This window comes from Myotis davidii, unplaced genomic scaffold (genome assembly GCF_000327345.1).
Source record: "Myotis davidii unplaced genomic scaffold, ASM32734v1 scaffold317, whole genome shotgun sequence".
Classification (NCBI taxonomy): Eukaryota; Metazoa; Chordata; class Mammalia; order Chiroptera; family Vespertilionidae; genus Myotis; species Myotis davidii.
In genome coordinates this window covers 2,529,061-2,545,816 of record NW_006288994.1, presented here as the reverse complement: position 1 = coordinate 2,545,816, position 16,756 = coordinate 2,529,061, and the positions used below count along the sequence as shown (strand labels likewise).

Below are 16,756 nucleotides of genomic sequence, written 5' to 3'. Positions count from 1 at the left end.
CTGATTTTTGTATGGAAAATAACTTTGGTGTAAATAAGATTTAATTAGAAACTCACAGTAAGATCGTGCATTTTGTGATTTTTCAAATCTAGTGGCAAGGTTGCCAGATGAAACATGAGGAAGCACACTTGGAGAAGTTACAAGAATTTCTTATAAGCACACACCCAGAAATGGCTAAGCAAGGAACTAGCTTCAAGTTTCCTGATGCAAAACCCAGTGCTCTCTCTGATAAGCTGAGCTGTCTCCCCATGCTGGGTCTGGCATGCTTTAAAGAGGATAACGTGGAGACCATCTCACCAGGAATTTCCTTTCGGTTGAGCTAAAATCAAACTATATGATGTTAGCGAGACTTGCTGTTGCTTTAAAAGCTTTTGTCTTGTCTGCTTGTCTTTCAGCTTTCTCCTCCAAGAGGAAATTTTCAATTACCCGTTAGCTTAATGTTGCAAACATTTGTTCTTAAATGTACTCATTCATTCTTGTAGGTGATTAAGGATGATGGGTATATAAATACACAAGTACATAAATGACAAGCCCAACCGTGTACATATGGTAATTTAATTTGGAGATGAGTACCATGTTTATGCACTTCTACCAGGCTGCCGCCTTTCGATGAACGTGCAATTTCTTACCCACCATTTTGTCACGGCCAATATTTAAGGCAATCTCCTAAGTGCAGTACTAGAGAAAGCCATCAATGCCATCCAGATCACTTGCAGCTGGGAAAAACCATCTCTGGGGTTCTCTCTGGATCCTAAGTTTGGGGAACTGATGCTCCTTGCTTCATTAGTGCTGCGTTGGTTAGCGGGTGCCCAGTGATTCAGAACCTGCCACTGGGTGAAGCAACACTGATCCTAATGGGAGCATAAGATTTAAGACCAAGTTCTATCATTTGACTGAAAACTGCCAAGAATATTTCTATAACCATCACAGACGATGGAATTTTCAAGTTATTTAAATAGAGAGGGGAGGACACCAAATTTAGCTAAGTGGGGCTAACCAGGGTAAAAGGCGAGGAAGTGCATTCTAGAAAGCAGGAAACGGATGAAAAACTAGAAGGGCTTTGTGAGGGGACCTACAGGAAGTTTGATGTTGCTGAAAACAAAATGGTGGAGACAAGCCAGGTGGGGAAAGCCCGGGTTGTGGAGAATCACCCATGCCTCACAGAGGGACGTGAACTTTTTACCCCGAGGCCATGGGAAGGTTTTAGGCAGCTTCCAGATGACCCTTCTCCTCTCTCCACAGCAAGGAGGCGTGGCGAGTGATTCCAGGAAGCCAAGAACATTCTGGGTTGTCAAAATCAAAACTGAAAATCACCCATGACCATGAGCGAAGTTGAAACGTGAATAGAATAGGCTTACCAGGACTCAGAGCTAAGCAATGGGGGCCCTTCAGTAATAATGTGAAACTAGAATTGAGACTCGTCTAGGTCTTTTTTTGCACCCCTCAGGGCGTTGGCTAGAGCTGAGCTATTGTACAACTGTAGCTTTTGCAAACCTGAGATCCCGAGTTCCTTTCCTCAATCTGCCCCTTCTCCATTCCTCACACTGCAACTTTACCTCTCTATGAGACTCTGGGGTCCCAGGGTTTGAAGTAAAACTGAAAGTTCCAAAAGAACCACAGTCACCTCTGGTGTTATCTTCTCCTCTAACTCCTCCTGCACAGTGTACCCGCTCCTTTTACTGCACAGATGGTGGGTTGACTCAGAATCCGGATGTTATACTGAAAGAACCCTGGGCTTGGAGTTCAGGCACTGGGTTTCAATTCTGGTTCTGCAGCTTTCTGACCATCTGACCTATCAGTCTACTTAACATGTTGAGCTTCAACTTTCTCATCTGCAAAATAGGAAGTTAACTAGATGATGCCTGAGGGAGCTTTAAACTCTAATATTCTGTGGCTTTGAGAATATCCCGTCACTCATCATTGTTCTGGATGCTGAAGACACAAGCCACAATCTTGCCATCATGATAAAGCCATAATATTCATAATTGGAAGGTAGCCAAATGATGTAGTCAAATGATTAGAGACATGGAAAACTCTCCAGCTCTGTTGTCTCATGAGAAAAGAGGCTACAAAGAGTATAGTATGACTTCATTTTAAAAAATATATGTTTTTATTGATTTTTTCTTAGAGAGAGAGAAAGGGAGAGGGAGGGAGAGAGAGAAACATCGATGAGAGAGAAACATTTATTCGCTACCTCCTGCACGTCCGCTACCAGGAATGAAGCCAACAACTGGGTTATGTGCCCTGACCGGAAATCATACCAGTGACCTCATGGTACATGGGATGACATCCAATCAATTGAGCCATACCAGCTGGGCATGACCTCATTTTTTATTAGACAAATATGTACAAAGAAAAAATACCCAAAGGACAGTCTCATGGTTATCTCTGGTCATGAAGTTTTCTTTTTCTTTGTTTATTTTCATCTTTTTATATTTTTCTTACAAAGGAGGTATGTGATTTTTACAAAAATAGTATTCCTTTTTCTGGAGCACCATGGCTCCCTTGATCATTCTTATGGGGAATTAATGAGGACTTTGCTGATGATATAACATCTAATCTGGAATGTGATGATCAAATAAGAATAATTTATTTCTCGGTAACCCCTCCTGCCACCCATTGTCTCATTCTTTTCTTCTGAATACATTGTGGTTTCTCATGAGTAAGCACCAACTTCCCCCACTACGGCACACACTGCTTGAAGGCAAATGGCAATTCTCATGTATCCTATCTAAAATTTTCCCTAGAATATAAAAAGTAAATAAACTTGCACTTGTGATGAGGATGCTGATTAACACCTAACTCTTGGACACAGAAGAAAAAATCCTCTGCTTTGAAATTTTCAGTGCTTGGTGTACCGGACTCCCAAATCTTAGGTCATGAGGTCACTTCCTGCATCACTCAGCTTTACTCCCCCCTCTCCCCCTATTCCCACCCCTGTGGCTTGAACCATAATCCCAAACAAGTATGGCAGTCATTTCACAGGGGAAGCTGAGTAGAGGCAAAGGAATAAACACAAAGCACAAGGGACCTGAGATGTGGATGGATCGAACTATCCTCTGGAGAAGCGCAGAGTCATTGGGGAAGGGCAGAGAGATGGAAGGGATGAAAGAAAGGAGAACTCTCACTTCTTGGACCTAAGCTAAAACAAGGTGAAACCAATCTTGGGGAAAGAGCAGCTGTCAGACACACGGAATCTCTTTAAATACCACCTATCTACATGAAGATATACATAAATCTCTTTAAATACCATCTATCTACATGCCAACGAAGCCCAAATGTATGTCTTCAGGCCAGATGCATCTCCACAATTTGAGACTAGTTTTTTCAATGCTCTACTTGATATATGTCCCTGGATACCTAACCAACCTCTCAAACTCAACATATCCTAATTCAATTCCTAATCTTTCCTCCTCAAACTTGGGCTAGCTGCAGCTTTCCCATCTCAACAGATGGCAGCTCATCCTTCTGGTTGCTTGGGCTAAAATCTTGGAAAAGGTGTCATCGATGCTGTCTCTCTCTCTCATATTCCACACTCAACTTGTCAGGAAATACTCTTGGCTCTATCTTCAGAAGATATCTGACTCTAATGACTCCTCACCAACCCTACCGCTACCACTCTGGTTCAAGCCATTGTTACTTTTCACCTGATTCACTGCAATAGCCTGACTTTCCCCCTCCTTCCTTAACTTCCTATAGTCTCTCTAAGCACTGCAGCCAAAGTGATTCTCTTAAGATATATATTATTTTATGACACCCCCCTATTGGACTGGGTCCCTATTCACTCAAATAAAAGTCAGAGTTTTTGTAGACGGAGGTTTACAAGATCCAATGTAATCTGGCCCCCATTACTTCTCTTGCCTCATCTCACTCAGCTATTGTCCCATGACGCTTGTTGCCACTCCTCCTACGTAATTACCTACTGCTAATTATTCATGGCTGTGCACATGCATCTTATCTAACTGCTTAATAATATGAAGAGTTAATATCTGAAATGTCATATTTGCATGGAAGTAAACAAATTACTTCTTCATATAATATTTCATTTAATTAGCACAATTGTCCTCATGAACTAAGTAGTAATTTTCCCATTTCACAGATAATAAATCTGAGCTCAGAGAGAATAAGTAACTTGTTGAGGGTCACATGTTTAGTAATTGTGTGCTTATATTCAAATATAGGTCTGTTTGACCCTAAGGGGAGAAAAGAGGACTTAATATCCATTGACTCCAACTACATTAAGACCCTTTAGTTGATAATCTCATTAAATTCCCCTTTAATCTATTATCTTCTTTCCTTATATCCATTATACAAGGTGTCATACATAGTAAAAGATCATAAAATGTTGACAAATATCATCATTATCATCATCATGACATTACAAATTCTATCTTTTGAGTCTTTGCTTCAGATATCATGGCTCGTCTTCCTTTTATTTCTTCATTCATGCATCAAAGAAAGAGACTCATGTGTAGCAATGCTGCAGAGTTAAATTCAGTGGGCAGTCACTGTCTCTGTTTCTTCTTTTTAAAACTTTTTACCAATTTCTTCTCACCATCTGCTCTCCATAGCCATTCCCAACGGAAAGCTTGGTTTGCTGTATTCCTACCTAATTCCCTTCCCACCAGCAATCCAGTTCTACTTGCCAATTATATGTTTCCAAGTGGCCTCTAAAAGTATTTTTGTAAATGTCAGTAAGGTTTAACTTAGCATTATTCCCAAAATGGTTTGCCTATATCCTGGGATGCAATTATTTTTCTTCCTTTACAGAAACTGCTCAGAGCTTGATCAGCTATATCTAGTCAACATGTATTTTTTTTTAAGCTCCTATTATAGGCCAATCCCTATTCAGAAATTGGGAATGGACAGAGATAGGACACCTGTCCCTGTTGTGGCACAGCAATGGATAAAGATAAGAACCAAGGTAATTTTGGTTTATTTTTAAAATATAATATCTGCACTAGAAGATATCTAGGAGGTCAATCAATCTTCATTTTATAGATATTAAAACTAAGTCCCAGATTTTTAAAGGCAGTTTCCAGTTTTTATGCAAATTATTTTTATCCCAATAGGTTTAAAGTTTGAAAATGGTTGTGTATGCATTTTAAAAATACTATTTTAAAGCAATTTTAATGTTTCATAGTTTTGTTCATTAAAGATGCCAATTAGGGTTTGTAATTAGCATGAGGTTGTGTTACTATACTAAATTTATTTCATTCCAGCAAAGTTAGAAAAACTTGACATTTTGCTGAGTCACTCTATACATTAATTAGAAGACTAAACAGATTTTTTTTTTCATTGTAATTTCTACAATTTTTTTTTGGACGCCTAAGGAGTCAAGAAGTAAAGTTTAGGAAAACTTATTAAGATGGGTGACTAATAATGTCATGACCAGAGCCCTGCTTCTTATAGTCTACTCATATCTCTTCATATCTCATTCATTCAACAACCATTTGTTGAGCCCCATCTGTGTTCTAGCCATTCTTATATGTACTGTGATACAAAGAGCTACAGAAGCTCCCAGAGAAGAGGAATGCTGAGAACTGTGAGCTTGTGAGCAGCAAACCACTCAAAACAGTAGACCAACTATCCTAGTCCAAGTAGAGGACTAGTGAGCAGGGGGATGGAGCAGGTAGAAAGGGATTTGGTTTTACAACTATTTATATTGTATTTCATAAGAAGTAGGAGGCAATTAAGGATTCTGAATTAGGAAAATAGTATGAAGACTATATGTTTCCCAAAGGCAGCAATGTAGAATGTATATTAGCATGGGGGAGGAGAGCAGAAGCATGTAGATCAAGTAGGAGACTATCACAGTGATCTAAGCAAGAATATATGAGGGCCAAAACTGTGGGAGGGGAATATATATATGAGAAATATTTATTAGGTAGGATTAGAAGAGCAGGAAGAAGGAGTTATAAATTGCTGCATATGTCCTAACAGCCAATTCATTACTCACTTCCAGTCTCCTTTTTTGAGATCCAGGTGTCATATTCCACATGACCCTCTCCAAGTTGGTATCAGCTTATTGGACCAGGGATAGACACCTAACCCACAAATGGACCAGATTTTCTTTACTGGAAGTTTCACTATAACACATTGAGACTTAATTGTCCATTCACTGGAAAGTCCTGGAGATTAAGGTTGGCACCATGGAGAGACTCAAGGGTCAAAGTACATTTGAACCATGAATACATAGTTGAATGCAGTATCTCCATAAGAGAATGGAAAGAACTCATAAAGGGGGATGTGGGGTATGAGAAGCATGTCATCCCAGAGATGGAGCAAGGGAGACAGGAATAGGGAAAAAGGAGAGGAGAAGAGACAGACCTGGGTAATGAATCATAGTCTCTGAATCATAAGAAAACAAATTAAACATCACTCTTCCTGCAAAGCAACAAGATTTGCCTATCCCACCTGAAGAAGGTGTTGAAGAGAACACTGTATTCCACTTTAGAGTGGCTCCAGGAGACAGAAGAAGAAATCCTGGTAAAGAAGACATTAGGAGGCACTGTGACCCAGAAGACCAAACATGGCACGAAGAAGTGGTGACACATAGTGCTTTAGAAACATGACAAATCAAAGTGTTTACCTGCTTTTTGTGCTGGGTTTTTTTTTTTTTTTAAAGAAAGGAAGCCTTCCACAGGCACAACTGGGTAACCACAGTCATTACATTTACACATTTGTTTAGCAGTAGTAAATTGCAGTGCCACATTTTGGGGTTTGGAGGTTTTTTAAAGAAGAGTTGTGGTGAAGGGCAACAACAAGCCTCTTTGAAGAAAAATAAAAATGCATTTTTTTGCTGGCCATTATTCCAGGTGGACAGAGACAGAGAAATTGGCAGGGCATTTCTCAACCATGGAGAAGCTCACACTCCTGAGATCATGCTAATATAATGCTACATGTTTTAGTGGACGTTTGAATATGAAACCCTAAGAATCAAGATTGAGATACTTACACGAGGCAAGGAGAGATGGAGAAGTATTTTCCCAGGAGGATGCATTTGAATATTACACAATAAGCAGATGTTCACTGGACAACTAAAAGTAGAAGAGTATGCCACGGCGGAATTACAACACATCTCCTCCCAATAGTGTTTCATACATGTAGGCAATGATTCTAAAATGAAACTTTAAGCCTCTTGAAAGTAGAGTCTAGCCCTGAACAGTGTACTGTGATGGAAAAGTTGCTGGTTCCATTCCCTGTCAGGGCACATGCCCAGGTTTCGGGCTTGGTCCCCAGTAGGGGGCATGCAGGAGGCAGCTGATTGATGATTCTCTCTCATCATTGATGTTCTAGCTCTCTCTCCCTCTTCCTTCCTCTCTGAAATAAAAAATACATTTTTTAAAAATCTATAAAAGAGCTCAGATCTAACAATAGAAGTTTTGTTAAATAAATCACAATTTGTATAAATGATGAAATACTGGGAAGACATTAAATGAGTAATTAGACTAATAACTAATGGCTTGGAAATGATTTATAATATGATCTATAAAGAAAAGTCAGATCATGAAGCAATATATGCAGTATGATCCCAATTTCATATCTGAAATAAAATGCAGAGAGAAAGCTGGAAACATTTGCTCAGCAATTTCTTTGTGGTTATTTCAAAGGAGAAGAATTATGAGTGACTTCATATTTTTCTTTGAGCTTTTCTTTCTTTTTTCCATTTTTAAATCAAGCACTTAATAGACCCTTAATTGTTGAGCATTTGGAATATTTCCAATTCCTATTATTGGAGGGAAAGGTTTGAAGGACATTCTTGTACATAAATATTTGTGTGTGTCTCTGTTAATTCATGTAAGTACAATTTTGGGATCAGGAAGTATTCCAACAGGGACTATGTTACTTTAAGATTTAAATTTTTAACTTAAAGGAAAACAACAAAAACAAACAGTGGGCACTAGAACCAAACTGCCTATGCTTGAACATGAACTCCACCACTTCCTAGAATATCACCTCCAGTAAGTTCCAATAGTTTTTTGTGCCTCAGTTTACTTATTATTTCATTCTATTTTAATGTGTTTTTATCGATTTCAGAGAGGAAGGGAGAGGGATAGAGAGCGAGATAGAAACATCAATGATGAGAGAATCACTGATCAGCTGCCTCCTGCACACCCCCCGCTGGAGATCAAGCCTGCTACCTGGGCGTGTGCCCTGACCAGGAATCAAATCGTGACCTCCTGGTTCAAGATTTTTCTATTAGGACGGAATCTCATCCCCTGCAACTTATCCTTTGTTCTCACTTCTTCCTGGCACCACTGTAGCAAATGCTACTTAAGGGTAATTCTAAAGTCACAGACTACAAACTATGTCTTTTTGCTCTTGATATGAAAACTTATTTTAAAATATTCTTTAAACTCTCCAAGCACGAGTCACAATATATTTAGGCCTGGAAGTTAGTTAGGATGTTAGTTCTACAGTGTCAAAATCAATCCTGAAAGAACACTGGGATCCCTAAAGGATTTCAAGCTTCACTTTTCAAGGGAATTTTATAGCTCAAATAAGCATTTGTTCCTAACATTTCCCTCTGGGGCCTCACTGAGCTATCAGATGAAAGCGGGAGAAGGGGTCTTTTCTATAAAGCAGAAGGCTCTCCTGCCAGGAGCAATTACTTATCGCCGAAGAAAGCAGCCTTTACATTTTTGGGGGGTTTTTGTAGAACATAATCCTATCACATAAAATATTCTGTTCCACAAAGCCTTATTTGCAAGATGAGGCTCCTGAGGAATTCAGAAGTGGTCTGCGTGCTAGCAGAAGCAACGAGTCCTTTTCGGAATCCTTCCTCTCCCCCCTACACATCTGTAACCGACAGAGGAGCATGTGGGACTCAGAGGAAGGAACTGAGGGTGGAAATGGAGACACCTGGTCTTTCGACTTGCTCTAAACTAATTACCTGGGTGACCTGTTCTAACAATTACAGCACAACTTCTCTGAACTTCAACCATCTATCTGTACAACCGTGGCGGAGAATCAACCGGCATCCAAGGCTCCTCTGGGTCCAAATATTCTAAAACATGTTTTTCCTTATTTTGCTGTTTCCTTCGAGACTTGGCTCAGAGTTCGGAATGCAGTATGACGTCATTAAATAGTACAACAGAATTCCCCTCAGCACTTGGAGGGAAGGGTGAAAATTCATGTGCAAATACCTTCTTGCTTGGCACACAACCCATATTTATAAGGTACCTATTAAGTGTCGGGTACTGTCACGTGGTGAGGGCATGTTATGAGCAAAATCCAAACCATCCCTGTCTTGTGAAGTTACATCCCATCAGAGAATTAAGGAAGTGGCGACAATTCCGTTGGATGGATGCTGTGATCACAGGGATAGCCAGCTTTGAGAGGCTGAAATTTTGAAGCTGGACCAACAGTAGATAAGACACTGAGGGGTTGGATCTTCTAGACAACCCTCCCTGGCCCTTCCCATCGAAGGCTAAGATGTTCCTCTTTAGGCTCCATGGTATCCTGTGTCACTGCTATCTGATCCTTTAACGTGTTGCATTGAAAATGTCTATACATATGTGTCTACTCCCATTAGACTGCATGGACTGCAAGAAGAAGGACCATTTTAGTTTTATTTTGTGCCTCTAACTACAACCCCTACTTTAGCACCTAGCACATCCTTAACGCTTCGGTGGGGCCCCCAACATGATTGTTGACTAGAAATAAAAAAGGATCCCTTTACAATTTTAGAAGAACAATGACAGATAGTAGGACTCAGGATCTAATCCAAGTCCAGTCAGTCCAGGAATCAGGCCCATCACAGCCCAACATAGTCTCACATAGAAAATGTCCAAATAAAGGTCATTCTTTGATTATCTTCATCTTCATTCTCCTGTAGAGTTTTCTTTTACTGCCCATATGTCTGTTAATTCCTTCCTTTAAGAAGTCACCTGGACCCGGCCGGTGTGACTCATTGGTTGAATATCGACCTATGCATCAAGAGGTCGTCAGTTCCATTCCTGGTCAGGGCACATGCCTGGGTTGCAACTTGATCCCCAGTGAGGGATGTGCAGGGGGCAGCTGATCAATGGATGTTCTCTTTCATCAATGTTTCTATCTCCCTCTCCCTTCCCTTCCTCTCTCTCTAAATAAAAGTCAATAAAATATGTTTTAAAAAATAAAAAGTCACTTGGAAGCACTGAAGCTTAGAGATGATGTTGGCAAAAGCCTTTGACCTCTCTACAAAAAGGTGACCACATACACACGCAGAATAGCTTGGCATCCCTCTGGTGTTTGGCAGCCTGGTTACTTTAGAACTTCCTCAAATTTGCATCCTTTGTTCTTTCTGCTCTGCACCCAAGATAGCCTGCTTTAAGGGTGGAAACCATTCAATTCCAAAGGAACTGTGTGAGCAAAGGCACGGAGGCATGAGCCAGCATCGGCTCTTCTGTAAACTGTCGGTTGACGTGGATGCAGAGTCCCTGTGACGTGGATAAGAGACTAGGAGGGGGCAGGGCAACCAGCTAAGGGACAGTTCATTGTGATTCATTGACCATACAACTTACCCTGGGGTGGAAGAGGGAGAAATGATAAATTCGTAGAGCATGCAAACACCTTTTTTCACAATTAAAAAAATCTGCAAAAAAAAAAAGCTAACTGTACATGAAATCCTTCAAAAAACCAAGGCAACACACAAATGTAAGCTATGCCTTCCCTCAGGCTAAGGGAAAAACATAGCTTCCAATTAAGGACTATTTCCAGGCACATCATATTTATTCATTTTATTCATACAGTGATGTACACCTGTTTTTATTTGAGACATCCATTATTTCCCCAAAAGTGAGGAGGAGAAGGGGAGTGCGGAAGCTTGCTGAGCTGAGGGGAAAGGAGCAAGTCACAGATCATTAAATTCAAGAGTGTATTTTAAAGTAAAAAGTCCAACCCAGTTTTTTGGGGTTTTTTTGGTGGGGGGACAGAGAGTCTAACTCCTCATGCTCATATATATGCCTTTGGGTATATTTTCATTCATTTCTATCCTAGGCTTAGTGGCCGAATCCAAAGTAAATAACTAGTGTTCACTGGAGAAGTTGATTTCATATTAGTTCTCTTTGGCTTCTGTTTTGGGTATTGGCTTTCTGTGGCTGCCATTTTGAAAGTTCTAAAAATAATATGTAAAAACAGCTGATCAGCAGAGAGCAATCCATGGTGAGGAAGAAGTTCAGATTCCGTACCTGGAATTGTTGCAATTCTTCCCTTTTGACCGGGCAAGACGCTGGAAGATGCATGTAGCAGAAATTCTTGTCCAGAATCTTGCATGAATTCTCTAGATTCCACTTTCCTATCTGATAAATGGGACTAGCTTTTGGAACAAGTTACTTGATGCTCTATCTTGGGTCAGCAACTATAGCTCCTGGACCAAATCCAGCACGCCAATTGTTTTTGTATGGTCGGAGAGCTAAGAATGGTTTACATTTTTGAATCATTGCGGGGGCGGGGGGCGGATCAAACCTATCACAATGTTTTGTGATGTGTAAAAATGATATGAAATCAGATTTCATTGTCCACAAATAAAATTTTGCTGACATACAGCCACCACCATTCATTTACCTACTGTCCCCAATGCTTTCCAGTATGTCTGTGTTTGTTCAGCCTGCTATAACGCAACACCACAGACCTGGTGACTTAAACAACAGAAATGTATATCTCACAGTTGTGGAGTGTGGGAAGTCCAAGACCTAGGTGCTGGCAGACCCAGTGTCTGGTAAGATTCCTTTTGCTGGTGCATAGATGGCTATCTTCTTGCTGTGTCCTCACATGGTGAAGAGCAGAGAGAGAGATCTAGTCTCTTAATCTTTTTAGAGGCACCACCCTTATGGCCTCACCTAAACCAAATCACCTCCTAAAGGCCCCACCATCGTATTGGGGGGGGGGAGTGTTTCAACATATGGACTTTGTGGGGGACAAGGCATAACACACTGCAATGGCAGAGTTCAGGAGCTGCAATAGAGACATTATTTCTGCTATGTGGATCTTCAAGTGTCCTGCCCAGTTAGCCTAGAGCCTAACAAATTGACTGACTGTTTACAACAGCCCTATGAGCGAGTTACCTTTTCCACGTGAAGAGAGTGAAGTACAGCAGTGAGTTGTTCTACTTAACTATCACACAGCTAGTAAGTATGGTCAGGATCCCCACTGACCAGACAGACTCCAAGAGGAACACTATCCTACATAATAAAAGCCTAATATGCTAAGTGTCTGGTTATCTATTCAACCAATCAAAGTGTAATATGCTAATGATATGCTAAGGCCACTCAACTGCTCACTATGATGTGCACTGACCACCAGAGGGCAGATGTTCCGACTGGTAGGTGAGCTTGCTGCTGGGGTCCGGCCGACTGGGACTGAGTGAGATAGGCCGGACACGCCCCAAAGCCCTCCTGCAGTCCCTCCCTGGCTGGCCAACCTCCTGTGTCCCTCCCTGGCCCTGATCATGCACTGGTGGGGTCCCTCAGCCTGGCCTGTGCCCTCTCACAATCCAGGACCCCTCGGGGGATATCGAAGAGCCAGTTTCAGCCCTATCCCACAGGCAAGGCCAAGGGACCCCACTGGTGCACCAATTCGCGCACTGGGCTACTCTATATAATGCTGTCCCCCTAATAGTCTGTGCTGATCCTCCAAACCAACATTCAAAACCCTTTGAATAGGTTTAAAGTTGAAGTCCAATGGCCTCTGAGAAGTCTTTCTCCACTATTTCAGCCTCTATTACAGCAGTCCCCCTCATCCTGGTTTTGCTTTCTGTGGTTTTAGTTACCTGCAGTCTATCTACTATGATCCTAAAATATTCAATGGAAAATTCCAGAAGTAAACAATTCATAAGTTTTCAATTGCATGCCCTCTGAGAAGCATAAAATCTCTCACCATCCCATCTGTCCCACCCAGGATGTGAATCCTCTTTGTTCAGTGTATCCATGCTGTATATAGTACAAGCTTGTCACAAGAAAGACGGGGGTGATGTGGGGTGAAGATGGAGAGCTGGAAAACTGCTGCGAGTCCCTGTTGCCAAGCAGAATAAAGCAGTCCAAGGGACATGAACCTAATACTTTGTGAATTATAAACCCTTAAAGGTAACTGATTAGACCAGTTCTAAAAACTTATATCTTGATATGTTTCCTTAATCATCATTTTTTAAATTTTAGGAAAATAATATAGTGTACACAAAGAAATTCTAAAATACACCGGCAGAGACTATAGCTGGACAATATCTGAAACCCAAGAGAGTATATTGTAACTCATTGAGAAGGTAAAACAAAGAAAGTTCATGTGGCTGATTCACATGTCGACTTGTTAAAATTGTCACATGAGGAACTCCACGAAGTTGGGTGGGGCTCAACTCGATTGGTCTAGTTGAAACAGAGGGGGAAGTGAAAGTCAAAGGGGAGAATGAGACATTGATTTAGGGTAGAAAAAATATATTATTACAAATGATCTGGTTGTTTTTCAAACTCGTTAAGATCTGTGTTTTACAGAAGAAATCTCGGACAGTTCGGTGGGCGGCCATGAAGACACACTGCTCAGGTCTCCTGTGATGCGTAGCCCAGCTGACTGATGTCCCAGACACTACTGTGTCCAAACCAAGGCCACACCTCCCTCAGGCTGCTCCCTGTCAGTGACTAAGCACGGGAAGGGAGCTAGTCCAGGGCCACGTCTGTGAGACACGGAACTGCTCTTGTGGGCAATTTTAAAAAAATATTTTTTTATTGATTTCAGAGAGGGAGAAAGAGATAGGAACATCAATGATGAGAGGCTGCCTCCTGCACACTCCCACGAGGGATCGAGCCTGAAACCCAGGCATGTGCTCTGTCCAGGAATTGAACAGTGACCTCCTGGTTCATAGGTCAATACTCAACCACTGAGCCATCATGGCCAGGTGGCAATTTTGGCTCAAGAACTCTCATCGAGCCCTGACCGGTTTGGCTCAGTGATAGAGCGTCAGCCTGCGGACTGAAAGGTCCCAGGTTTGATTCCGGCCAAGGGCATGTACCTTGGTTGTAGGCACATCCCCAGTAGGAGATGTGCAGGAGGCAGCTGATCGATGTTTCTCTCTCATCGATGTTCTAGCTCTCTATCCCTCTCTCTTCCTCTCTGTGAAAAATCAATAAAATACATTAAAAAAAAAAAAGAACTCTCATCGACCTAGCCAAATACTAAATTTTAGAAGTGCATTCCAACCTGAGACTCTTTTGCTCCTTCCTCCTTTCCTTTCACAGGTGTGGGACCTGCATCCTATCTGAAGGCTCTCCTTGCCTCCTCCTGCTTCCTCCCTCTTTCTTCATAGGTATTCCCTCCAGGAAATTTCTTTGGAATCTAATCCTGTCTTAGTGTGTGTTTCTCCAAGGACCTGAACTTCCACACTAGTCCATTCAGACTTCCAGGTGATCAAGTAAGAGCCATTTTTAAGATCTCCTCTTACATTTAGTTTGATTTTTTAAAATATATTTTATTAATTTTTTACAGAGAAGAAGAGAGAGAGATAGAGAGTTGGAAACATCGATGAGAGAGAAACATCGACCAGCTGCCTCCTGCACACCTCCCACTGGGGATGCGCCTGCAACCCAGGTACATGCCCCTGACCAGAATCGAACCTGGGACCCTTCAGTCTGCAGGCTGACGCTCTATCCACTGAGCCAAACCGGTTTCGGCCATTTAGTTTGATTTTTATTCAGGGAATTGGAAAGAACTGATCAGGAAAGAAAAATCATTCTCTTATTTCTTGACCCAGGAAAGTTCTAGCATCTGAAAGAACTCTCAATAAAGACCACAATAAAATAATTTCATCTTTTACTCTGAAATAACCAACGAAACGACATGGGTGGCTATTTACATGCTTACTTTAGGGATCAGGAGTCCCAGAATGGTGAGGTGACTTGCCTGCGGTGATGATGTGCGGATAGGCATGGTAAAGACCAACACTGCCCAGCTCCTAGTCTTCCATGTCCTCTATGCTGCCATGTTATCTACTAGTATATCTATGGTTCTCCGCCAACTGCAGGAGAGGATCAATTCAGGCAACCTGAGGTGACCATTTTAAGTGACAAGATCAGACAATCCAACACAAAGAACCTCATTACTGCAAAACAAATAGACATCAGTTCCTTGGGTATTTCTTAACCACCCTTAATTGACAGGATAGAGTTATTTTTAGCAACCAGAAAAGCCCCATCAGGTTCAGAATATAATGCTGGTGCCCAGCACGATGCCAAGAATACAAACAGTGCCTCACCACTCCTGGCTGACTGTTGTTGGTTGGACAGACTGACATTGTGTCTCCCACATGGCATCATCCACTTCTTAAAGATGACAACTACAGCTATCTTTGTAAAAGGTGCTCATTTCAAGGGCAGCCTGGAGACTAACATGTTGACCAAAGCAATTAGAGGTGGCATGTACTGCATCCTTACTTTGTTGCAGACACTGTGCCAAAACTACCCTCCACCACTGTCCCATTTTTCAGGTGAGAAAATGGAGGGTTAGAGATAATGAGTATTTTCCCAGTGTGTCACAGCTATTAAGTGACAGACATCAGATTCAACACAGATTAGACGACCACTCTGTCAGTCTATCTTCTTCCTAGGGAGACCCCAGAATTGAGCATAAAATTCCCCATTTTGGCCCACCAATGGGAGTCAACAAGACTGACATGAAGGGTTCAGGATTATAATTTATTCAGAGAAATATTTTTCAGTCTTTCATTTAAACCAGATTAATAATGTGATACCTAGAAAGGTTTAGACTTTTTGAGCTATGACTGAAGTGGAAAAGGTTTATAATTATCTCATTAAATGCTTGTCAACGAATACTTCCAAGGTTTTGCTGCATTTAAACCATTTCTCTTTAACGTTTTCTGAAGATCCCTATTATTTTGTTGGCATGCTAATAGTGGGGAGTGAACAGTCATAGGAATTGCCCAGGGAGAGGATTAAAGGAAGCACACTGTTTTGATTTCCAGTATTGCTGAGAATGGGCATGGTCAGGCCTATGTGTGTGTAGATAGATCGATAGATAGATAGATAGTTAGATAAGATTATCAGTTGTGCAAGAAAAATGCTGAAAATATAGGATACTAGAGAAGGAGAAAAAAGTGGGGTCAAGTTTAGGTGGGGAGGTTGGTTTATTAGATTATGGAAATATAAAACATTGAAGCTTTGCTCTGGCTCTTAGGGAGCTTTGTTTTTGCAGGGATGGATACCTGGGCAGAAACTCGAGGAGATACAAGTATGTATTAAGAGGAAGGTGTGAAAAATCAAAATACCGTGCTAACATGAATGCATTCACTGAAATCTTCACGCTCTTCTGAGAGGGGAAGCCCCTTCCTAGCTTTGGCACATGCCCCTCTTTCTGCATGTGTCACCCGGGTGATTTCTGGTTCCTTCTAGGCATCTCTAGATGGGCATGTTCATTTTCTGCTGACAGCAGAAACATGGGGGAGTGTTGATAAGATCAACCCTCAGGGTGTTTTTCTCCAGACCTCATCATGGCCCTTACTCCACAGTTGATTCTAAAACAGCTCCAACCCCGTTAAAAGTCCTTGTTGACAGCCTTTGCCCCAAACTCTTTCCTAAGAGCCATGTTAACATGAACACACTCCTAGAATTTCAACTTCCAAAAAAGATGTCAGAGACAGGCCTCTTTCTCCCCTCACCGTGCCTTTTGTCCTCTTTGGAGAGGCATCGGCCTATAGTGGTTAACATGAGGAGACAGTCATCTGTGGAATGGTACCATGAAGTCATCCCAGTCTCCTTTCTGCCCTTCTCTG

General features: G+C 41.5%; 1 long non-coding RNA gene across 4 annotated transcripts in view; it reads right to left on the bottom strand.

Annotated features, from left to right (window-relative positions):
- LOC102759098 overlaps positions 1 to 16,756 on the bottom strand; it is a 111,209-nt gene that overhangs the window by 2,766 nt on the left and 91,687 nt on the right. For 2 of the 4 annotated variants that reach the window (XR_001513428.1, XR_001513427.1), the window contains 4 exons: positions 14,833 to 14,986; positions 12,862 to 12,996; positions 10,509 to 10,579; positions 5,964 to 6,212 (listed from right to left, as the gene is read on the bottom strand). This is a non-coding gene — a long non-coding RNA (uncharacterized LOC102759098). Of the gene's footprint in view, positions 1 to 5,963; positions 6,213 to 10,508; positions 10,580 to 12,861; positions 12,997 to 14,832; positions 15,014 to 16,756 lie in introns of those variants that run through there. The other 2 variants (XR_001513429.1, XR_001513430.1) reach the window with 2 other exon arrangements.